This window comes from Saccopteryx bilineata, chromosome 4 (genome assembly GCF_036850765.1).
Source record: "Saccopteryx bilineata isolate mSacBil1 chromosome 4, mSacBil1_pri_phased_curated, whole genome shotgun sequence".
Classification (NCBI taxonomy): Eukaryota; Metazoa; Chordata; class Mammalia; order Chiroptera; family Emballonuridae; genus Saccopteryx; species Saccopteryx bilineata.
In genome coordinates, this window is record NC_089493.1 from 164,586,827 (window position 1) to 164,611,613 (window position 24,787).

A 24,787-nucleotide genomic window follows, 5' to 3' on the forward strand; every position below is an offset into this window, starting at 1 on the left:
CACTAGGGCTCAAAGCCTCTGCAGATAAGTAATAGCTGGACTTCAAAGACGGCAGGAAAAGGGAAATAGCAGCAATCAGAATACAAGGCAACTTTCCATTTCTGGGCTACCTCATTGCTACCAACATATTTCCTATTCCCATCATCTCTGTAAAATGGGACAAGTCTTTTCTGTAGCAAATTGCATCAGAACAACAAATGTGTTAGCAGATTAAATTCACTAAATACCAGAATGGTTAAAATAAATCTGATGTGGCTACACCTTCTTTAAAAACCTAAGAGCCATGTTCTCAACTGAAATCACAGACCAATCTTGATCCATGTCATACAAACATCAACCCTGATATCCTAATGCCCTGACTCCCAGCAAAATCCTACCGAATCCCCAAATTTGGCTATATTTTTATCAAAAAAGGAAAAAGCTTGGGTAAGGGGAGAGCCAAAAGAGTACACAGATACAAAATATCTTTTACACTGTCAAAACAAACACTGTTAGTGTTTATAAACACATCAGTTTCTTCTTAGCAAACTTGGGAGGATTCATTCTCCTCCTGCCTACTTTGTCTGGGTTAATATAGTGAAATCCCCCTAAACCCCAAAGCAGTTTTGTACGATGTCAGAAAGCCAGCAGAGCTTGACTGAAGCCAAGCATTGAAAAATATTTATTAGAAAACTGATCTCCTACAGTACAAAGGAAGCCCCACTGGCCTCTCAGGTGTTGGGCATTTCCTGACTCCTGGTCTTTCCCACCTGAAGCCACATTACAGGGACTCATATATCAACTAATGTTCTCCTGTCTTATGAAGCAAAGAATCTCAAAGCGAGAACTTCAGGACCACCCAGAGGGGACTTCTGGTGTCCAAGCTCCACCTTATCCGAAATCCCCAGCTGATGATATGCACAACCTCTAAGGTGATTTGAGATACATCAAAGTCTGTACACTCTACTTTAAACGTAAGTCTTCCTCTACCAAAACAAAGAGAAACATAAGATAAGAGGGAAAATACAATGGGGAGGAGTAATTACATATGGTGAAGAGACAACACAGGTCTCAGCCATGAACCCGTGGCAACACTGGAGCCGTTAGCCAGATGCACAAACTGAGGTCGGGAGACGGAACCAGGCAGGGAAACTAAAACAGATGCGGAGACAAAGCCAGTCTCAGACCCCCACTGCCTCATCTCCTGACAATAAGGAAGGGTTACGAGAAGACGTTACGTATTCCTGAGTAGGAAAGGTAGGGAAGGCAGCGATTGAGCTGAGAGGCCAGGTCTGCGGACACTACTGAGGAGCGCAGGGCCCACTTGTATGTCCGGCTTTGGAGACACTGGGGGGTATTGTGTGTGGGAACCCCAGACCAGTGCTGGGAAGGCGCCGGGGCCGCTGGCGGGAGGAGGCCGGGACACTGAGGCCCGCCACCCAGCGCCAAGGACAGGCAGCCCTCACCGCCCCTACCTTCGGCTTTCCGCCTGGCAGCCGGAGGATTAGGCACAACCCCCACAATTCCAGGCGGCAGGAGCGGCAATCAGCTTCCGATGCGCAGATGCGACAGCGACAGTCTGAACCTGTGAACCCGCGGCTATTACGTCGCTCGTCGCCTCACCCAATTGCCGCCTTCCAGAACAGCAGGCGGTGGCCTCACTGCTCTTGCAGCACTAGGAATCGTTAGCCCCTCCTCTTCCTGTTTCTGCTAGGTTCCGCCCCCTAGCGTCTACCTTCTCAAACCTCCGGGTCCTTTTTTCCCTGGATCCCTCCTCGGGGCTGAGAAGTATCTAGAAAAGATTCCCGCGGGCCCAGTTTGCTAGACCAAAATGGAACTTCGAAGTTGTTCAGATTGTCGAACAGCCCGATTTCCTTATAGGGGAAGGATCCTCAGAAAGAAACTTGAGGGTATGTAAAGTAAAAATAAGTCAAATTGTTGTGTCTTGGTTTGGTATAAAGCTGAGAATCTCAAACAAGAAATAATTCTTTGAAAAGTCATGCAGAATAGGCCACCTGCAAGTCACCTACTTTATATACTTGTGTATTGTGTGAATTTTTGACAACAACCAAATTTTTTTGAGAGGGAGAGCCAGGAACATCAAGCTGCTCCTGTATGTTCCCTGACCCAAATATTAAAAAAAAAAAAAAAAGTCACCTGCACTTCTAATCCACTCTACCATGGAATAGCTGTTATTTTATAGGTGCCAGCTGCTTGCATATACATTGTATTTACTTATATAACTTGCTAAGCCCACCCAGGATTTTCACCCACTTTTTATAGGTGGGGAAGCTGAGGCTCAAAGAGGTTAAAAGTATTTATACAAAGTCAGACAGAGAATGCTAGAACTGGAAATTCAAGCCAGATTTGGGTACCTCCACAAGCCCTATTCTCTTCACTTATACTACTCTATTAGGCCTTCCCCTCGCCTCACTTGACCAATAAAATGGTGGGCTCCCTCAGGCCTTCAGAGTACAGATGGTGATACCTGGTCATTCTGGAGTGGAGAAAAAGATCATCCAAACAAGCTGTGACTGCCCCCAGACAGGTATTCCCCAAGAGCAGCAAATAACCCTGGAGTTCCTTTCCCTTTTCTATGTGTTATGTGAGCTTCTACTAATTACTTTCTTGATTATGTTTACTTAAACCAGGTGGGAAATTGCAGCCACTAACAAACCTTGATTAGTATCTTGGGGATGAAGAACAAGTCCCTGGGCGGGTAAGTGCCAGTTTATCAGGAAGGTCTAGATAGGACACTTACTTGGACTGGTTGGGAAAGATGGAGAACAGCTCACTTTTCCTATGGAACATTAAGGAGACCAGCAAGCATAGCTGGGCCCAGGGATAATTCTAGCTTGACAGGAAAAAAAAAAAAAAGATAGAAAAAAGCTATAGTGAATAGCTCACTTGGTTAGTGTCATGTGAGAGCACGAAGGTTACCAGTTCAGTTCCCCAGTCAGGGCACATACAGCAGCAGCTCCATGTTTCTGTCTCTCTCTCCCTGCCTCTCTCTCTCGCAAAAAAAAAAAAAAAAATGCTAATTCTAGCTTGAGTCATTGCCTAGTACCATAAGGACAGATAATAAATGTTCAACAAATATTTATTACATCAATGATAAATTACAGACTGGATGTGTAAATTACAATCAAGCCTGACAAAAGTTACAAAGTACTACGAGAGTAAGATGCTTAAAAATAGAATAAACTCAAATCTTAGAATGAATAAATATGTGGTCCAAGCGAAGAGCTAGACACAGAGCTGCCAGCACTCACAGACCTGACTTCCTTCTTTCTTGGGCAGATATAACCAGCTTAAACATGTGTTCCCAGTCTCCAAAGCTTGAAAAGCTCTGATTGAGAACTTCCCAGGGAAACTAACTCTGCTCAAGCCTCCTGAGCTGCTGGAACCAGGGTGTAGGGCTGAGTCTAAGCAGACAGCCTCTACTTTCCTGGCCCCCAAGCAAGGAAGACTACTGTGAAAGCGGGGAATTTAAAATCTGAAGATCAGAGTGGGTGGGTGAGTAGGGTCATGGTAGTCTTTTCTCTTTGTTTCCCTGTGTTACTCTTGGATTGAGCAGAAATAAGTTTAAATTTACTTTTTAAATAAGGAAACAACAACCAGTTCTCTCTTTCAGCCCTGTTGGAAATCTCCCAAGTTCCCTCTTCCACTCACAGAACAGAAAAAGCTTGGAAGGATAGAGAACCTAAGAAATCACCTTCAACCTGGCCACCATCAATTAAAGGAAACCACAGCACCTGGCTAGGCAGAGATTTATATTATCAAAGCTGGCCTTCATCAACAAGCAAGATGTGTTGAATAGGTCATTTCTCCTCTGATCAGCCTTTCTTAACTAATCTCCCACATGTCTGATACCCAGTTGTGTGGAAACATTCCTGTCACTAGGAATTGGCTCTCTGCTCTCTCTGGGTAGGCCCAGTATGTAGAGTGTGGGGAGCAGGATCCCCAGCTCTCTATCTCACCACCCTACTGTCCTGCCTTCTCCTTTCTGCTCCTACTCCTCTGTTCCCCACCAGCTTTCACCATACATTTATATCATGCTGCCAGGAATACCTTCTGGACTCCAGACATTTTGTTTACTCAAACATGAGTACTTAGTCACATGCCAGCCAGTGACACTGGGGATTCAGGTATGAAACAGTCTTACCAGGTTCATACCCTCAAAGAGCTCAGGGTCTGATGAAAGACACAAATGTAAACAAATCAACTCAAAACAGCCCAGCAAACCTGACTGGTGGTGGCACGGTAGATAGAGCATCAACTTGGTATGCTCAGGTCCCAGGTTCGAAGCCCTGAGGTTGCCAGCTTCAGTGTAGGCTCACCAACTTGAGCACCAGGTCACTGGCTTGAGCATGGGATCATTGACATGATCCAATGGTCGCTGCTTTGAGCCCAATGGTCACTGGCTTGAAGCCTAAGGTCAAGGCTTGAGCAAGGGGTCATCAGCGTGACTGGAACCAGTGGTGGGATTTAGCCAATTCACACTGGTTCAGCAGAACCGATACCTACTTTTTTGTTGAGTTCAGTGAACTGGTGTTAAAATGGCACTTATAATCAGGGTTCTCTCTAAGGTGGGCACCTGGGCAGCTGCTCAATGTGAAAATCACAAATTTACATTTCTTACTCTTTTTTAATGTTCATCAGTGTAACAGTATATTCTAAGCGCCCATAGTAATGTTCATTCCATCCATAGGTGAAAATAATTGCAAGTGAGGACACCAATCAAGAAGCAATATGGAAATATCTTAAATAACAATTTTACTGTTTTTTGTCAGATATTATTTAATATTTTTTCATTAATATTTTAAAACTTTCTTATAATCTAGTTTTATGTACCTCTTTTATTCTTATTTAAGTATTAAACACATGAAATAATATATTACCTTTTGGGGCCCTGGCCGGTTGGCTCAGCGGTAGAGCGTCGGCCTGGCGTGCAGGGGACCCGGGTTCGATTCCCGGCCAGGGCACATAGGAGAAGCGCCGATTTGCTTCTCCACCCTCACCCCCTCCTTCCTCTCTGTCTCTCTCTTCCCCTCCCGCAGCCAAGGCTCCACTGGAGCAAAGATGGCCCGGGCGCTAGGGATGGCTCCTTGGCCTCTGCCCCAGGTGCTAGAGTGGCTCTGGTCGCGGCAGAGCAACGCCCCGGAGGGGCAGAGCATCGCCCCCAGGTGGGCAGAGCGTCGCCCCTGGTGGGCGTGCTGGGTGGATCCCGGTCGGGCGCATGCGGGAGTCTGTCTGACTGTCTCTCCCCGTTTCCAGCTTCAGAAAAATACAAAAAAAAAAAAAAAAAAAAAAAAAAAAAATATATATATATATATATATATATATATATATATTACCTTTTGGTATATCGTTTGTTTATACTTAAAACAATCATTAGGGCAGAGAACTGGTTGTTAACTTATTTGAATCCCACCACTGGCTGGAGCCCCCAGGTCAAGGCATGTATGAGAAGCAATCAGTGAACAACTACAGTGACCCAACTACGAGTTTATGTTTCTCATCTCTCTCCCTTCCTGTCTGTGTCTCTCTTGCTTAAAAAAAAAAAAAAATTAAAAATGGCCCTGCAGGGGCCATAAAACAGAAATATTAGCAAAGAACTCCAAGAATAAACTCACTCAATTCACATTGCTGTCTCCCTTATGAGAGTAAAACTCTTTCGCATTCATCATCTTGTTTGCTCCAGACAGCCCTGTGAGACAGATGATTATATCCCCATTTTACAGGTAAAACAAAACTCTTCTCTCTGAACTCTTCAGTATAGCAGCCAATAGCCACATGTAGTACTCTGATTTAAATTAATTAAAATTTTGAAAATTTAAAACTTAGTTTTTTAGTCACACTATCCACATTTAAAGTGCTCAATAGCAGTCCTGGCCGGTTGGTTCAGTGGTAGAGCGTCGGCCTGGCGTGCAGGACTCCCAGTTCGATTCCTGCCCAGGGCACACAGGAGAAGTGCCCATCTGCTTCTCCACCCCTACCCCTCTCCTTCCTCTCTGTCTCTCTCTTCCCCTCCCACAGCCGAGGCTCCATTGGAGCAAAGTTGGCCCGGGCGCTGAGGATGACTCTGATTGCAACAGAACAACACCCCAGATGGGCAGAGCATCACCCCCTGGTGGGCATGCCGGGTGGATCCTGGTCAGGCACATGCAGGAATCTGTCTGACTGCCTCCCCGTTTCCAACTTCAGAAAAATAAATAAATAAATAAATAAATAAATAAAGTGCTTAATAGCCACATATGACTAATGTCTACCATATTGGATGGTGCGTATTTTAGAACATTCCCGTCATCGTAGAAAGCTCTAATGGACAACAGTGCTTTAGAGGTCCTGAGAGGCAGTGCAGGACAGAAGTGTGAAGCCAGAGCTCTCAGTGTTCCCAGAAAAGCTAAGCCAAGCTGCCAAAATGGAAGAAGCAGAAAGCTGGGGGGCACTGCAGAAGAGACCAAGAGGAACCGACTCTGAACCAGAGTCCTCCACTTCCTGGGCTGCACTCAGATGGAGCAGGTTGCAGCAGCCAAGGCAGTGCAGAGACAGACTGAATTATCTCTACCCTGAAACCTAGGCACACATGAGCCTATATTGGAAGCTTCCTCTGTGTCCATCAAGAATTCTATGTCTCACCTAACCAGGGGTAGTACAGTGGATAGAGTGTCAACCCAGGATACTGAGGTCCCTGGTTTAAAACCCTGACGTTGCCTGCTTGAGCATGGGGTTGCTGGCTTGAATGCAGAATTATCAACAAGATCCCAAGGTTACTGGCTTGAAACCCAAGGTTTCTGGCTTGAACAAGGGGTCACTGGTTTGGCTTGAGCCCGTGGGTCAAGGAAAGGTACATATGAGAAGCAATCAATGCACAACTAAAGTGAAACAACTACAAGTTGATGCTTTTTACACTCTTCTTTCCACCCCTCTCCCTTTCTCTCTCTCTCTCTTTTTTTTTTTTTTTTTTTTTTTTTTTTTTTTGTATTTTTTTCTGAAGCTGGAAACGGGAAGAGACAATCAGACAGACTCCTGCATGCGCCCGACCGGGATCCACCCGGCACGCCCACCAGGGGCAACGCTCTGCCCCTCCGGGGCGTTGCTCTGTTGCGACCAGAGCCGCTCTAGCGCCTGGGGCAGAGGCCAAGGAGCCATCCCCAGCGCCCGGGTCATCTTTGCTCCAATGGAGCCTTGGCTGCGGGAGGGGAAGAGAGAGACAGAGAGGAAGGAGAGGGGGAGCGGTGGAGAAGCAGATGGGCGCTTCTCCTGTGTGCCCTGACCGGGAATCGAACCCGGGACTTCTGCACGCCAGGCCGACGCTCTACCACTGAGCCAACCGGCCAGGGCCTCCTTTTCTCTTTAAAATAAAATTATGTCCCTCCATCCTAAGAGACCTCACAGATCCCAGTGACTGTGCTTTGCTCTATTTCTGGATCATTTCTGAAGGCCTCAGTTGCAGAAAAGGAAACAATTTTTAAAACAGCATTTCTAGCCCCTGTTAAAGGCTTGAGACCTCCAAATGGCAGTCTCCTGCCTGCTAGAAGGCCTTGGCAGCTCCAGGAAGCTTTGACCAGAAAAAGTAAACTCAAGCTGCATTTGCTTTCAGCTAAACAGGCCTCTCTAGTTCAGAGGAAAAACATTCAAAGGAAGAAACGTATAATACAAACAAGATTTCAAAGAGTTCTCACCAAACAGCTTCCACTAAGGCCAAAGCAATCTCCCAAGAATCATGATTCTGTTTCCAGACACACCTTTGACTGCACACCTACTCATGTACACAGACATCTGACACAAATACACGACCTGCAGGTACCTGTGAAGGCACCGAGTCCCAGGAATACACACACAGGACAGACACAGCGACAGCCCTGTCTGTTCTGGTTATCCACTGCCATATAACAAAGTATTCCCAAACAAAACCATTTATTTAGCAATTTAATCAGGCCTTAGCTAGGAAGAATTAACTCTGCTTCATGTGTCAACAGCTGGGTGACTCAGCTAAGGTGAGATGCTCCCACATGGCTCACAGTTGCTGCTGGTTGTTGGTTGAGACCTCATCTGGTGCAGTGTGCCTCTTCTACTAGCTGCTTGGCCTCCTCACCACTTTGTGGCTGGTTTCCAAGAATGAGTATCCCTAGAGAACAATATGTAAAAGTGCATGGTATTTTTATGTTCTAGCTTCAGAAATCACATAACGTTATTCTGTCCTACTCTCTTGGTTGATGGAGTCACAAAGTGTGGTCATATTTAGGAGCCCACCTCTTGATAGGACGAGTCTCAGTGTCATATTGTAAAAATAACACATGAGATGTGGTATATTATGACAGCCATCTCTGGGAAGTATAGTTGGCCATAAGGCTGACACCGTGGCAGAAATACCCATATTCTTGCACACAACTTACACATCCAGATTCATATGCCCAGTACACAGACATATTTACACATGTAGATGAAACATTCTGCATCCACCTACATGAACACTACCATATAGTGATATGTATATTGCCACACACAATTATTACTTACACTCAATTGTGTATATTACTTACACAATTATGCAATTAGGCATGTCTAGTGAAACATATAGAGTAGCCTTAAAAACCAATCAGAGGCCCTGGCCGGTTGGCTCAGCGGTAGAGCGTCAGCCTGGCGTGCAGGGGACCCGGGTTCGATTCCCGGCCAGGGCACATAGGAGAAGCGCCCATTTGCTTCTCCACCCCCCGCCCTCCTTCCTCTCTGTCTCTCTCTTCCCCTCCCGCAGCCAAGGCTCCATTGGAGCAAAGATGGCCCGGGCGCAGGGGATGGCTCCTTGGCCTCTGCCCCAGGCACTAGAGTGGCTCTGGTCACGGCAGAGCGACGCCCCGGAGGGGCAGAGCATCGCCCCCTGGTGGGCAGAGCATCGCCCCTGGTGGGCGTGCCGGGTGGATCCCGGTCGGGCGCATGCGGGAATCTGTCTGACTGTCTCTCCCCATTTCCAGCTTCAGAACAATACAAAAAAAAACCAAAACAATCAGAGATCCCAAGAAAACCAGACTTGGGACAGATGGAATATAACCTAGATGTCAGCTGTCCCCTCACCCTGCTCCATTTTCCCATCAAAAACCCATACCTGAAAAAACATCAGTGTGAAATGCCAGATTTACTGAGGGTATCGTAACAGTGATGAAGGAGAATGTTAAAAGCATACATCCCACAGCAGATGACTTGAAAGCTTACTTGAGCAGTTCTTTCCAAGTCTCTGTCTCACCTATATCACTGCTGTGGATCATTTCTTATCATTTCTTTCTCTTGCACAGCACCTGGTTGGCCAGTTCATATCTCCTTTTCCTGGAATTTTTCATCAAGCTTTGAAACTCCTCACCCCTTCATCATACAGAGCAGTTCAAGTTTGTACAGACCTGATGTTAAGACATACAAGCAGGGACTGGAGCTGGAATCCAGATGACTGGTCTGAAGACAGACTACTCCTCTCATCTCTCATCTCTCATCTCTCCTCTTCCTGGACCTCTTGTTCTCTCACTCTTGTTGCCTGCATCCCACCAACATGTCTGACTGGCTGACACAGTTTACGTCTATACACTACGTTTGGAGTGAGCCAGGTTCACTTGAATAGTTCATTGCAATCTCCACCCCCATGCACACACCTGAAGAGCCCTAAGAACCAAGCCACCGCAGGGCTGTTATAGGACGGTCTACGTGGGCCCTCTCCCTGAACCCTCACCCTGGTCCAATCTGTGCCTGCTCCTACACAAAGGTCAGGGCTACTTCTCCAAGTGGGGGGCTGCAGAAGGGATGGTGTCTGTGACAAGGGAATCCTGGGCATGGTGGGTACAGTGACTGACCATGCCAGCACAGTCCTGGGTCAGCAAGCCAATAAAGGGAAAACTGTTCTCTCCTCTGACACTGTCCTTAATAAAGATTCTCAAGCAACAAAGCTTTGGGAAATCAAATGTGGAGAATGAAGCTTGCCAAGTGGCATATCTCAGAACATTAGATCATCAAATCCAATGTCACTATCAGCAGAGATCCTGGATTGGGGAGCAGTTTAAGAACAGGCTTTGGAATTAGACAGACCTAGGTTCAGTTCCTGACTGCCCCTCACTACTAAGCAGTTGTTTAACCCTAACCAACATTAGAGGGTTATTTTCTTATCTATAAAATGCAGATTAAATGACACGATAGGTATAAAGCATTCAACCCAGCGCCTAGCACAATAAGTGCTGTATAGTTCTTAGCTACTAGTACTATTCTTTTCTATGCCTATTGGCATACATTGTGCTAGAGGCTGGGCAAAATTAAATCACATACAAATGCACATACTTATAATACCCAAAGAAATTTATGTCCCTACTTAACATTCTAAGTAATTGTCCTACTGCTAGAACCACATACACCACACACACATTATACATCATGCCCAGGCTGTATAGGAACACTTATTGAAAGGTTGAAAAAAGCTATTACTCAAGCAAGCAAACCCTCCTTCCAGGCAAACGTGGGATGCACAGGAAATGAAAGGTATGAAGTGTCCCTGGTACAGGGGGTTTCAGGGAGGCTCTTCCAGGGAAAGGAAAACTGCATTCTTTGGTCTGGGTGGGATGACAAATTCAATGTAGTTTTTCTCAGCAGCATCTTTATTACTTCTTTCTTGGAGCACACAATAGGCAAGCTGAGGTGACAAGGGACTGGTCACATTCTACTTAATCATTCTTAATTGTTTAGCTAGTGTGGCTACCCATTTCCCCACTGCCGCGGACCAGCACGGCTCCAAATAACGGTGCGGAATTGAGGAAACACACTTGTCAAAACAAAACTGATGGGACCGGGAGGACTCTTCAAACTGCCTGGCAGTATCTGAGTGCCTCACAGCCCCAGTTCGCTTTATTATATAGACTTATGCAAATCAAGGACCCTGATACAAAGTTGCACATCAAAGGCTAAGACAGGAACTCTCCCAAGGCAAAAACAGGATACATTAGTGAAATTTACAAACATCTGAAACAAAGAGTCAGAGGAAGGGCGTGTATATTGCTTCCTGCAACCCAAGGAAGGAAGTGGAGTGGGTGCAAATACTCAGCATCAAAGCCAAATATGGAGATGGAGGGGGGAGAACTTAGCCCCCTGCCAAGCCTCGAATCTATAATGGCTTTTTGCCATTAACGGTTCACAACACCCCACAGACTCTGCAGAGACACCCCAGGTGGGAGGCATTGACACCAACATCATTATGGAATTATGAGACCCATTGAACCATCATTAGAACCACTGTGGGGAAATAAATCTTCCCTGGCTAAAACTGGGTCGCATAGCCATAGGAACCCTGCTTCATTCTCCTAATGTCTGTTCCTCAGGAACTGACAGGGGTAAGAGTTGGAGAGTGCAGTGAAGTTGAGGGGTCCTTCTCCACAGCAGGAATCCAGAGGCTTTGGCCTTGCCCACACCCCACCCAGGGGAACAATGACAATAATAACCACCTGATGTTAAGCAGAACTTTACAGTTTATAACGCTTTCTCACACTCATCATACCATTTAATTCTCACAGAAACCCTGTGGAATGCAGGTTTTATTGCCCCTCATTAACAAAAAAGGAAACTGAAGTTCAAATACTCTGAGAGATGCACCACAGTGCTGGGCCCATAGTAGTTCCAAAATGGAACATGTAGAATGAAGTGCTCCTAAGGGTGCAAGTAGACCGTTAGCTCCAAATCCAATATTTTCACATTCTACCTACCAGAGTGTGTCCATTAGTTAACAAATGTATTGAGTTCATATTCCAGGTGCTGTGTTAAGAGCTGGGGATGTAATGATGAGTGAGTGACTTAGTCTTCAAGTAGATTAAAGATAGCCTCAATTTTTTGTCATTAAGAGGTAGGGTATATTCCCCCCCCTTTGAATCTAGGCTGGCCTGTGACTGTTTTAACTCATAGAACACTGAGGAAGTGAGGCTGTTCAGTTATAAGACTAGTCTTCAAGAATTTCCATTTTGATCTTTTCTTTTTTGTGACAGAGAGAGAGAGAGAGAGAGAGAGAAAGGGATAGATAGGGACAGACAGGAAGGGAGAGAGATGAAAAGCATCAATTCTTTGTTGCGACTCTTTAGTTTATCAATTGCTTTCTCATATGTGCCTTGACCATGGGCTGCAGCAGAGCAAATGACCCATTGTTCAAGCCAGCAACCTTGAGCTCAAGCCAGCGACCTTTGGGCTCAAGCCAGTGACCATGGAGTCATATCTATAATCCCACACTCAAGCCAACACCCCACACTCAAGCTGGTTAGCCTGCACTCAAGCCTATGACCTCGGAGTTTGAACCTGGGTCATCTGCATCTTAGTCTAATGCTCTATCCACTGTGCACCACCTGGTCAGGCAGTTCAAACACTCTTAGGAAGAGGTAGCATAGAAAGGAAGAGGGGCCCAGGTGAGCCCAGTCTTTCAGCCATCTTGCCAAGGTACCAGACATTATGAAGCCTTCTTGGACTCAGCCTTCATCTGGTGCCATTGAGAGGTCCTAGTCAATATCACATAGAGCAAAAGGGTCATTCAGCCAAATCCTTTCTAAAAGCCTGATGCACAAAATTATGAGATGTAGCAAAATAGTTGTTGTTTTAATCAGTGGGTTGGCAAACATTTTCTATGAAGGGCCAGATGGTAAATAGTATAGGTTTTGTGGGACATGTCACATATTGTTCTTGCTTGAACTTTCTTTTCAGTATAAATTGAATGTACTGGGGTGACATGGATTAATAAAATTATATATCTTTCAGGTGTACCAGTTCATCATTTTTTAAAATAACCTCTTAAAAATGAAGAAAAAATGGCCCTGGCCAGTTGGCTCAGTGGTAGAGCATCGGCCCGGTGTGCAGGAGTCCCGGGTTGGATTCCTGGCCAGGGCACACAGGAGAAGCGCCCATCTGCTTCTCCACCCCTTCCCCCTCTCCTTCCTCTCTGTCTCTCTCTTCCCCTCCTGCAGCCAAGGCTCCATTGGAGCAAAGATAGCCTGGGCGCTGGGGATGGCTCCTTGGCCTCTGCCTCAGGCGCTAGAATGGCTCTGGATGCAACAGAGTGACGCCCCAGAGGGGCAGAGCATTGCCCCTTGGTGGGCATGCCGGGTGGATCCCGGTCGGGCACATGCGGGAGTCTGTCTGACTGCCTCCCCGTTTCTAGCTTCGGAAAAATGCAAAAAAATTTTTTTAAAAATCTTATATTTCCAGTTATACAAAAACAGGCTGTGGCCCTGGCCAGGTAGTTCAGTTGGTTAGAGCATCATCTGAATATACCAAGGTTGCAGGTTCAATCCCCAGTCAAGGCACATACAAGAATCAACCAATGGATGCATGGATAAGTGGAAGAACAAATCAATGTTCCTCTCTTTCTCCCAGCCCCTGTCGTCTTTCTCTAAAATCAATCAATAAGTAAAAGTAGTATTAATAAGCAAAACAGACTGTGAGCCAAACCTACACATGGGTCCTACTTTGCCAAACTCTGTTTTAAGCCACTAAGGTTTGGGCAGTTTGTTACCTTACAATAGCTAACCACAACAGCCCCTTTCTTCATGAAACTAATGGACTGTAAGTAAGACAAACATAAAACAAAAAATTAATAATTAAATTGCTACACATACCTCAGGTGCCATGGCACTTAACATCACTGAATGCTTTAGGAAAGGACTCCTCAAGAAAGAAACATTTAGGCTGAGACTAGAAGTTTGTCAGTGAAAAGAACACTATATAATGGCCCAGCCATTTTGGGCTCAATGTGGGTAAGGACAACACCGGTTCCATAGCTCTCTGTTGGGTTGGCCACGCACCTACATAACATTTTAGACTTCTTTCTCTGTCCAATATTCTGCTTCTGTCTCCTTCATTTCATAGGTGTTATTTCCTTGAGCCCTAAAGTCTGTCTCAGTGCCAGCCTCTGAAAAAGCCAACTCATGACAAATGCTAAAACAACAGGGAGGCCCTGGCCGGTTTGCTCAGTGGTAGAGCATCGGCCTGGTGTTCAGAAATCCCGGGTCCGATTCCTGGCCAGGGCACACAGGAGAAGCGCCCATCTATTTCTCCACCCCTCCCCCTCTCCTTCCTCTCTGTCTCTCTCTTCCCCTCCCACAGCCAAGGCTCCATTGGAGCAAAGATAGCCCAGGCGCTGGGAATGGCTCCTTGGCCTCTGCCCCAGGCGCTAGAGTGGCTCTGGTTGCAACAGAGCGACCCCCCGGAGGGGCAGAGCACCGCCCCCTGGTGGGCAGAGCATCTCCCCTGGTGGGCATGCCGGGTGGATCCTGGTCGGGCGCATGCGGGAGTCTGTCTGACTGTTTCTCCCCGTTTCCAGCTTCGGGAAAAAACAAAACAAAAAAAAACAGGGAAATTTATTGACTCATAATTGGATAGTCTACAGGTAGAGTGCTGAGTTTTAAGCAGAGGTAGGTTTAGAGCTCTAACTAGGGTGATCGAAATGGGACACAGGCATTTCAGTGCTAAAACCAGGAAAGTCTCAGATAAACAGATGACTAGTCATTATTGCTACAATGTGTAACCAGGGCTTGATACCACTTCATGTCCTGGGTCTGCTTCAGCTGAGCTAAATGATTCCATCTCAGTCTCTACACAAAGCAAGATACATCAGCAGCTTAAAACCCTATATTCTCTCAAGTTGGAGTGGTACAAGAAAGAAACTAGTTTTCTCTCCTCATGGCTCCAAAGACTGAGTTGAGTCTTATTGGGTCTCATTGACCTACTTGAGTCATGTGACCATTTTTTAAGTTTAGTTTTAATTCCCATGCTGTAAAATTCATTCTTTGGGTTTTAGTATATTCAAAATGTCTTATAATTATCGCCACTATCTAATTCCAAAACATTTTTATCATCTCAAAGAGAAACCCCATACCCATTAGCAGTTACTCCCCATTCCTCCTACTTCTAATTTTTAGCAACCACCAACATACTTTCTGTTTCTATAGATTTGCCTATTTTGGATAATTCATATAAATGGAATCATATAATACACAGCCTTTTGTGTTTGTCTTCCTTCATTTAGCGTAATGTTTTCAGTGGTAGCATGAGTCATTATTTCCTTTTTATGGCTGAATAATATTACCATTGTATGGCTATACCAGCATTTTTTTTATCCATTCATCAGATGATGGACATTTGGGCTATTTCCATTTTCACTATTATGAATAATACTTCTATAAACATTCGTATACAAGTTTTTATTTAAACACCTGTTTTCAAGTCCCTTGGAACTATACCTAAGAGTGGTATCGTTGGATCATATGGAAACTCTATGAATGTCCCCATTTTTGAGTCAATCAATATGGCCTGGAAGATGAAATGGTCTGATTGGTTTAAACTTAAGTCACATGTTCTACTCCTGGTGCTGAGGGTAGAGTCAGTTTCATTAGAACCACATGGACTGAGGAGAGAATGATGGCTCACCAGAAGGCAATGGGGCATGGTTATCAGATGGAGGGTCTAGGCAGCAAATCCATTAATGACCACTGCAAATATCTACATTTACTGAATGCTTACTAAGAGTCAGGCACTGTGCAAAGTACATGCATTATCTCATTTAACCCTTACAGCAACCTCATAAGGATTCTACTATTATTCCTATTTTACAGATGAGAAAACTGATCCTCAGAAAAGTTGAAAAGCCTGACCTGTGTTGACACAGTGGCTAAAGCGTCGACCTGGAATGCTGAGATCACCAGATTGAAACCTGTATGTGCTTCCTAACGGCACATACAGAAACAACTACTAAGAGTTGATGCTTCCTGCTCTTCCCTCCTTCTCTCTTTCTCTCTCCTCTCTCTAAAATTAATAAACAAAATCTTAAAAAAAAGAGAGAGAAAGAAGAGTTGAATAAGTAGCTCAAGTTTGCATACCTAGAAGGTGGGAATTTAAACCCACATCTGATTACAAAACAAAGTGTCAGAGAAAAATATTTTTCGAGTTATGTTAAAAATATATATGCTGCCTGACCTTTGGTGGCGCAGTGGATAAAGTGTCGACCTGGAACACTGAGGTCACTGGTTTGAAACCCTGGGCTTGCCTGGTCAAGGCACATATGGGAGTTGATGTTTCCTGCTCCTCCCCCCTTCTCTCTCTCTTTCTCTCTCTCCTCCTCTAAAAATGAATAAATAAAAATCGAAATATATATGCTAGAGACTCTTTTATTTCATTTGTCCAGTATTTTTATAATCTTTGCAGAAGAGTCTGTGTAACGGAAAATTTCCTTTCATACCAAGGGCAAGAAAGGTTTTTATAATGAAAAAAAAAATCACAGTTGACATTTTTTCCTTTCAGTTTTCCAATAAGCTTCCAATTTTATCAGATACTGTGTCACTGGCATTAAAATTAAGCAGCTATATTTCTAAGAAAGCCCCCAGGCTTCTGGTAACCAACCATCTTTTCTAATAAGTCTAGCTGAATTTCGGCTAAATTCTTCTCATGAGATTAGGAAATGCAGAACTCCCCATCATCCTCTTATCCTCCTTCAGATATGGTTTTAAAGAGCTTTATCACAGGCTCTTTTATGATCCTCACAATGAGCACCCGGAGCCAGGGATTTCTGACTTCCTACTCTCTACTCTGGTAAACCAAGGTTTGGATAGTGTGAGATGGGTGGGACAGAAAATATGAGGTAGCCAAAAATTTGAAGGGTATAATGATTTGCATTTTGTTGCCCCCTTCCCACTCTCCACCAATTCCAAAAGGCCAGCCTTTGGAATATCGCAGTAGAATAATTTCATATTAAGCTACATACTGTATTAAGCTTCATACTAAGGTGCAGGCTTACAGCACCACACTGACTCCTCCTTGAGAGAACCTTTTCCACTTCCCTGCCTCCCCAGTATACACACATCTCCACAAAAGTAATGTGCCTCTAAGCCCTCAAAAGATTTACTGCTACTGCTTGTTCCACAGACAAATTAGTGAATACGTGTAGCAGTTGATTCTAAAGACAGGATGCTCATTTGCATGAGGACTTGTGTGTCATTTGCATTATATTTGCAAGTCATTTTTGCATATCACGTCTGCCCTGTCAAAAAGTATATAAATCCTTTGTACTTTCACTTTTTTATTTTCTAAAAAGAACTGCGCCTCCACATCCTGCCCAGACTGTCTGGTAAAATTACTAGTTGAGTATTCTGAACTTGATTGCAAAAAGCCTCACCTCACATGCCATGCTGAGATCTCAAACTGCAGAGAATCCCTAAGGATATCAGAACTCAGTTTGAGACACTTCATTCATTCATTTATTGGAGAAATCTTTTTTGAACACCTACAATGTGCTAGGCACTATTCTAAGTGCTGAGAATATATCCATGAACAATGCGATAAAAACAATTATGGCATTGCCTGACCGGTGGTGGCGCAGTGGATAGAGCATCGACCCAGAACACTGAGATCACAGGTTGAAAACCTAAAATCAGAGGCTTAAGCCCAAGGTCGCAGGTCCAATCTCCGGCTAAGGCACCTATAAGAAGCAATGAATGCACAACTAAGTGGAGCAATGAGTTAATGTTTCTCTTTCACTCCTTTTTAAAATAAAAAGAAATAAATTACATCATTAAAAGTTAAATTCTAGCCGTGGCTGGTTGGCTCAGTGGTAGAGTGACGGCCTGGTGTGTGGAAGTCCCAGGTTCGATTCCCGGCCAGGGCACACAGGAGAAGCACCCATCTGCATCTCCACCCTTCCCCCTCTCCTTTCTCTCTATCTCTCTCTTCCCCTCCCACAGCCAAGGCTCCATTGGAGCAGAGTTGGCCCGGGCGCTGAGGATGGCTCCATGGCCTCCGCCTCAGGCACTAGAATGGCTCCAGTTGCAACAGAGCAACACCCCAGAGGGGCAGAGCATTCTCCCCTGGTGGCCATGCCAGGTGGATCCTGGTCGGGTGCTTGCAAGAGTCTGTCTCTCTGCCTCCCTGCTTCTCACTTCAGAAAAATATAAAAAAGCAAAACAAAAAACAACAACAAAAAAACCCACAAAAGTTAAATGCTGTCATTTTAGATCACTTGACACCAATCCAATCAATAAATACAAGTGTTAACCAACACTAAAATCTCCTCAAAGTGCTTGGTTATAGGTGGTCATCTGGGTATTACAAACTATGCTTACATATTTTTTCTTAAATGTATTTTTAAATTTTTTTAATTCAGGCCTTGGCAGGTTGGCTCAGTGGTAGAGCATCCACCCAGCATGTGGATGTCCTGGGTTTGATTCCTGGTCAGGGCACACAGGAGAAGCACCCATCTGCTTCTCTACCCCTCCCCCTCTCACTTTTCTCTCCTCTCTCTCTCTCTCTCTCTCTCTCTCTCTCTCTCTCTCCCTCTCTCCCCCTCCTGCAGTCATGGCTCGATTGGAAGAAGTTGGTCCCAGGTACTGAGGATGGCTCAGTGGCTTCTATCTCAAGTGCTAAGAAGAGCACAGTTGCTAAGCAACGAGGCAACGCCTCAGTTGGACAAAGCATCACCCCCTAGTGGGCTTCCTGGGTAGATCCCAATCAGGGTGCATGCAGGAGTCTGTATGTATATCTTTTTTTATTCAGTGATTTTAGAGAGACAGAAAGGAAAGACAAAGAGAGGGAGAAACACCAACCTGCGGTTCCACTTATTTATGAATTCACTGGTTGATCCTTGTATGTACCCTGACTGGGGAGCAGACCCTCAACCTTGGTGTATCAAGACAATGCCCTAGTGATTCAGTTGAACTGAGCTACACGACCAGGGCTATCATTACATTTTTTAATTAATTCTGAAATTAAATAGTAATAGATGTCCTAATGGGTACTGAAGACCCTGAGAATGCGTACCCAGTGATCCATGAACTCCATGTTTGAGACACACTGATCAAGAAGCCATTGAATGCCTGACCTGGCACTGGCGCAGTGGATAGAGCATCAGGCTGGGATGCAGAGGACCCATTTTCAAAACCCCAAGATCACTGGCTTGAGCACGGACTCACCAGCTTGATCACGAGGTCACTGGCTTGAGCATGGGATCATAGACATGATCCCATGGTTGCTGGCTTGAGCCCAAAGGTCACTGACTTGAAGCCCAAGGTCGCTGGCTTGAGCCCAAGGCTGCTGGCTTGAGCAAGTCTCACTCACTCTGCTGTATTACCCCGGTCAAGGCACATATGAGAAAGCAATCAATGAACAACTAAGGAGCCTCAAGGAAGAATTAATGCTTCTTATCTCTCTCCCTTCCTGTCTGTTTGTCCCTATCTATCCCTCTCTCTGTCTCTCTCTCTCTCTCTCTGTCCCTGTCACACACACAAAAAAAGAAGCCATTGAATAATTTAAGCATAGAAATGACCTGGGTTTGTGTCTTAGAAAGATCACTCTGGACGCTACTTGGAAGGTAGGTTGGTAGTGGCTTGAGGCCAGAGATTAAGAGATCAGAGAGGCTTTGATAGTCTAGGTGTGACTCAGATGTAGGGCTGTCCACACTTCCAGCCTCATAAAACTGTGGCCCCCCTCATTGGTGTCTGTCTGAAATTGAGTCATACCACATACATGGTGACTTCAGAGGTTTCAATAAAAATTTGAACAGCCACAGGAAGGGGTCACACAGATTGTTTCACTTGAAAAGTCAGCTCTAGACTTACCTATCCAAATTCTCCTATATAGCCATAAATGATAGGTCCTTCTCAACTCTTCCATCACCCAGCTCTCAACTGACTCTACTCTCGCTCTCTTTGATCTTTTAAATTCTAGTACTCCAAATTCATTATCTTTTTATTTTGTGAAGCAATACAGCTTCTATTCCAAAATTCCCGAGAGTGTAGGAAAACAAAGGGTCCCCTACAGTTCTAGGACTTAACCATATGGGAGGTTAAAAATAACTTTTTAAAAAATGTTTTATCCTTAAAAAAGCCTATAAGGACATTATCAGGAGCAATAGCTCTGTAATGGAAAGAAGAGACAGACACAGCAGAGGGAGAATCAGGACTATAGGGAGGAAAGAAAGTCCATGGCTGTTGGGAAAACAGCTGTGTTAGGCTTGCTGGCTTGTACTTTGCCTTATTAGTGCATGAGCATGTGGCAGCACCACATCTGTATAGTCTATGTAAGTAAGGCTATGGGTGTTGGTCCTCAAGGCGGATTGGAGATCACCGGCCCACCACTGTGACGGGCCATTGTGCTGTTTGTTTGCCTGAGAAGCAGTTTTCCCCTGCCTGTTTGCTTGTCTGCTGTTGGGACATTCTCTTAAATAGGAATAGCCCAATACTTTCTGGCTCCTTAGTTATTCTACCATCTGCCCGAATACATTGTGAACCTGCCTGGCCTCAACCACTGGCATTACAATGGCCAAATACGAAGGTTCAAGAGCTCGGCCACAAATAGACCTCACTAGGTCTTGGTCACATGATTAGGACATATTACTTGGTTTAGATGCTCAGAGGGGCCCAGATAGTGTCTGGTTAAAAGCCCAGGGTAGCACCAACCTGTAAAGAACAGAAAGTAATAGAGTGGAGTCCAAGGAGAAATGACCAGAGAAGTAGAGAGAATGTATAACTGAAAACAAGAGTTTCAAGAAAGAGAGAAAGAAAGCCAGCAATGTAAAACATCACAGAGTGGTCAAGTATAAGGGAAACTGGGGCTCTGGCTGATGGCTTAGTGGATAGAGTGTCAGCCCAGCATATGGACGTCCTGGGTTTGATTTTTGGTCAGGGCACACAGGAGAAGCCACCATCTGCTTCCCCTGCCCGGCCTCCTCTTCCTTTTCCCTTCCCACAGCTAGTGGCTTGATTGGTTTGAGCAGCAGCCCTGGGCACTAAAAATAGCTCAGTCCTCAAGCATCGGTCCCAGATAGGGTTGCCTGGGCCATCCCACTTGGGGCCCATGCAGGAGTTTGCCTCATTATCTCCCTTCCTCTCACCTAAAGAAAAAAAAAAAAAAAGGAAAACTAGAAGTCATTGGATCTAGCAGATAAGATGACTTTTTTTTTTTTTTTGTATTTTTCTGAAGCTGGAAACGGGGAGAGACAGTCAGACAGACTCCCGCATGCGCCCGACCGGGATCCACCCGGCACGCCCACCAAGGGCGACGCTCTGCCCACCAGGGGGCGATGCTCTGCCCCTCCGGGGCGTGGCTCTGCTGGGACCAGAGCCACTCTAGCGCCTGGGGCAGAGGCCAAGGAGCCATCCCCTGCGCCCGGGCCATCTTTGCTCCAATGGAGCCTTGGCTGCGGGAGGGGAAGAGAGAGACAGAGAGGAAGGAGGGGGTGGGAGTGGAGAAGCAAATGGGTGCTTCTCCTATGTGCCCTGGCCGGGAATCGAACCCGGGTCCCCCGTACGCCAGGCTGACGCTCTACCACTGAGCCAACTGGCCAGGGCCAAGATGACTTTCTAAGAACAGTCTTAGTGAGGTCTTAGGAAAGACACTGTTGATTATTTACCCAGAAGCCATTTTCCCACCCTTCTTTCTTACTGGTTAGGACTACCTCCTACTACAGGGGCTCCAAAATGCAGATATATTCTCAGTACCCCTTCCCCACCCCTTTAAATCTAAGGGTAAACAAGTTACCCACTTCTGGAAAATGGGACTTGGGAGAGAGTCTAGAAGCTTCTGTAAAAATGTTCCTCCTGGCCCTGGCCGGTTGGCTCAGCGGTAGAGCGTCGGCCTAGCATGCGGAGGACCCGGGTTCGATTCCCGGCCAGGGCACACAGGAGAAGCGCCCATTTGCTTCTCCACCCCTCCGCCGCGCTTTCCTCTCTGTCTCTCTCTTCCCCTCCCGCAGCCAAGGCTCCATTGGAGCAAAGATGGCCCGGGGGCTGGGGATGGCTCTGTGGCCTCTGCCTCAGGCGCTAGAGTGGCTCTGGTCGCAACATGGCGACGCCCAGGATGGGCAGAGCATCGCCCCCTGGTGGGCAGAGCGTCGCCCCTGGTGGGCGTGCCGGGTGGATCCCGGTGGGGCGCATGCGGGAGTCTGTCTGACTGTCTCTCCCTGTTTCCAGCTTCAGAAAAAAAAAAAAAAAAATTAAAAATGTTCCTTCTTGCCCTGGCCAGTTGGCTCAGAAGTAGAGTGTCAGTCCAAGGTATGAAAGTTTGGGGTTTGATTCCCAGTCAGGGCACACAGGAGAAGCAACCTTCTGCTTCTCCACTCCCTCCCCCTCCAATTTTCTCTCTCTCTCTCTCTCTCTCTCTCTCTCTCTCTCTTCTCCTCCTGCGGCCATGGCTTGAATAGTTCAAGCAAGTTGGCCCCAGGCATTAAGGATGGCTCCATGGCCTCGCCTCAGGTGCTGAGCAACAGAGCAGAGGCCCCAGATTGGCAGACCATTGCCAGGTAGGGGGCTTGCCAGGTAGATCCAGGTTGAGGCATATGTGGGTGTCTCTCTGCCTCCCTGCCTTTCACTTAATTTGAAAAAAAAAATTAAAAGTTCCTCCTCAATACAATGGATATCTTCAACCCCTTTCTTCTTTGCCTTGGAAATTGTCATGTGAGCTCATGCTGTTTAAAGCTGTGGCAACCATCTTAGACCATGAGGGACAAGCCCAAGAATGAAACAAATATCCTGAGGATGGCAAATGAAAAAAGCCTGAATCCTTGATGATACTACTGAGTAGCTAAATTAACCAAACCTAAAGCTACTTACCTCTGGATTTCTTGTTATATGAGATAAAGAAATGTCCTTCTTGGCCCTGGCCGGTTGGCTCAGCAGTAGAGCATCGGCCTGGCGTGCAGGGGACCCGGGTTTGATTCCCGGCCAGGGCACACAGGAGAAGCGCCCATCTGCTTCTCCACCCCTCCCCCTCTCCTTCCTCTCTGTCTCTCTCTTCCCCTCCCGCAGCAAGGCTCCATTGGAGCAAAGATGGCCCGGGCCCTGGGGATGGCTCCTTGGCCTCTGTCCCAGGCACTAGAGTGGCTCTGGTCGCAACAGAGCGACGCCCCGGAGGGGCAGAGCGTCGCCCCTGGTGGGCGTGCCAGGTGGATCCCAGTCGAGCGCATGGGGGAGTCTGTCTGACTGTCTCTCCCCGTTTCCAGCTTCAGAAAAAAAAAAAAAAAAAAAAAAAAAAAAAAAAAAATATATATATATATATATATATATATATATATATATATATATCCTTCTTGCTTAATCAGCAATTTTCAACCAATATACTGCAGCAGGCACGCAGCAGGCACAGTGGTGTGCTGTGAGAATTTTTTTTTGTGTGTGTGTGTATTTTTCTGAAGCTGGAAACGGGAAGAGACAGTCAGACAGACTCCCGCATGCGCCCCACCAGGATCCACCCGGCACGCCCACCAGGGGCAAAGCTCTGCCCACCAGTGGGCGATGCTCTGCCCCTCCGGGGCGTCGCTCTGCCGCGACCAGAGCCACTCTAGCACCTGGGGCAGAGGCCAAGGAGCCATCCCCAGCGCCCGGCCATCTTTGCTCCAATGGAGCCTCTCTGCGGGAGGGGAAGAGAGAGACAGAGAGGAAGGAGAGGGGGAGGGGTGGAGAAGCAGATGGGCGCTTCTCCTGTGTGCCCTGGCCGGAAATCGAACCCGGGTCCCCCGCACGCCAGGCCGACGCTCTACCGCTGAGCCAACCGGCCAGGGCCGTTGTGAGAATTTTTAAAACATGCAATATCCAAAATAAAGAAAACAAAACAAAAAACAAATGAACAAGAGCAAAAACGAAAATAAACATGCAATACCTGACTATTTAGTCAGGGGCACTGACCTCTTTTCCCTTAGACTGTCAAATTTAAAAAATGACAACAGCCAACACAACAATAGCCAATCAGTGTGAATAAATGAAAATTATATCTATATTATTTGTGAGGTTGGCAAAAACGTGTATCTTTTGGTGTGCCACAGAATTTTAGTAATTAAGTTAATGTGTGCCATGAGATGAAGAACGTTGAAAATCACTGGCTTAAACCACTGTTAGTCAATTATTTCACTAATTGCAACCATGATACATGGTGGACATGGAAGTCAGAATTACATTTATTGAAGAAGGAATGGAACAATAAAAAGTAAAGACTCTAAGTGTTTTCCAGTGGTTTCCAAATTCCAATTAATGAACTAGCTGCATTAAAATTACATGGGGAACTTTCTGCCTGATCTGTGGTGGCGTAGTGAATAAAGGATGGATCTGGAATACTGAGCTCTCCAGCTTGAAGCACTGGGCTTGCCGGGTCAAGGCACACATGACAAGCAACTACTATGAGTTGATGCTTCCTGCTCCTCCCCCCTCTTTCTATCTCTCTTTTTTTCCTCTCTCTAAAATCAATAAATAAAATCTAAAAAATAAAAATAAAAAAAGATTTAAAAAAGAAATTTAAAAAATTACATGGGGAACTTCCTTCTTTCCTTCCTTCCTTCCTTCCTTCCTTCTTTTTTTTTTTTTTCCTTTTTTTTTTTTTTTTTTCCTTCCTTCTTTTCATTTTAAGTGAGAGGAGAGGTGATAGAAAGATAGACTCCCGTATGCACCCTGACCGGATCCACCCAGCAACCTCCATCTTGGGCCGATGCTCAAATCAACTGAGCTATTCTCAGTGCTCAGGGCCAACACTCAAGTTAACTGGCTGTGAAAAGGGAAGAGGGAGAGAAGGGGGAGAGGGAGGGGAAGAGAAGCAGATGGTCATTTCTCATGTGCGCCCTGACTGGGGATCGAACCTGGGACATCCACACACTGGGCCAATGCTCTATCCACTGAGGTAGTGGTGCGAATGGAGGCAAAGTGACTGTCTCTGTCTGAGAGTCCTTTTGAAATACCCCTGCACACTGCTTCCCTTATTCTGCCCCCTTTAGCTCTGCCCTCTGTGTGTTCCATGCTTCCTCTTCCTTGGATTCAAGGATAGGAAAGCCAGCCCC

At 45.9% G+C, this 24,787-nt stretch overlaps 1 protein-coding gene and 1 long non-coding RNA gene across 8 annotated transcripts in view; one reads left to right on the plus strand and one right to left on the minus strand.

Moving 5' to 3' along the window:
* Positions 1-1,611, minus strand: part of SIL1 (SIL1 nucleotide exchange factor) — a 276,662-nt gene extending 275,051 nt beyond the window's left edge. For 2 of the 6 annotated variants that reach the window (XM_066272611.1, XM_066272614.1), the window contains exon 1: positions 1,455-1,611. The gene's annotated coding sequence lies outside the window, so the exon portion shown is untranslated. The remainder of the gene's footprint in view (positions 1-1,454) is intronic. The other 4 variants (XM_066272612.1, XM_066272610.1, XM_066272615.1 and 1 more) reach the window with 3 other exon arrangements.
* Positions 1,612-1,708: 97 nt separating this feature from the next.
* Positions 1,709-16,092, plus strand: LOC136333453 (uncharacterized). 2 transcript variants are annotated; one of them, XR_010731036.1, is made up of 3 exons: positions 1,709-1,889; positions 2,631-2,698; positions 15,597-16,092. It is a non-coding gene; the product is annotated as an uncharacterized lncRNA (long non-coding RNA). The 2 variants fall into 2 exon arrangements; XR_010731035.1 differs by lacking the exon at positions 15,597-16,092 and adding an exon at positions 6,019-6,233.
* Positions 16,093-24,787: the final 8,695 nt, after the last annotated feature.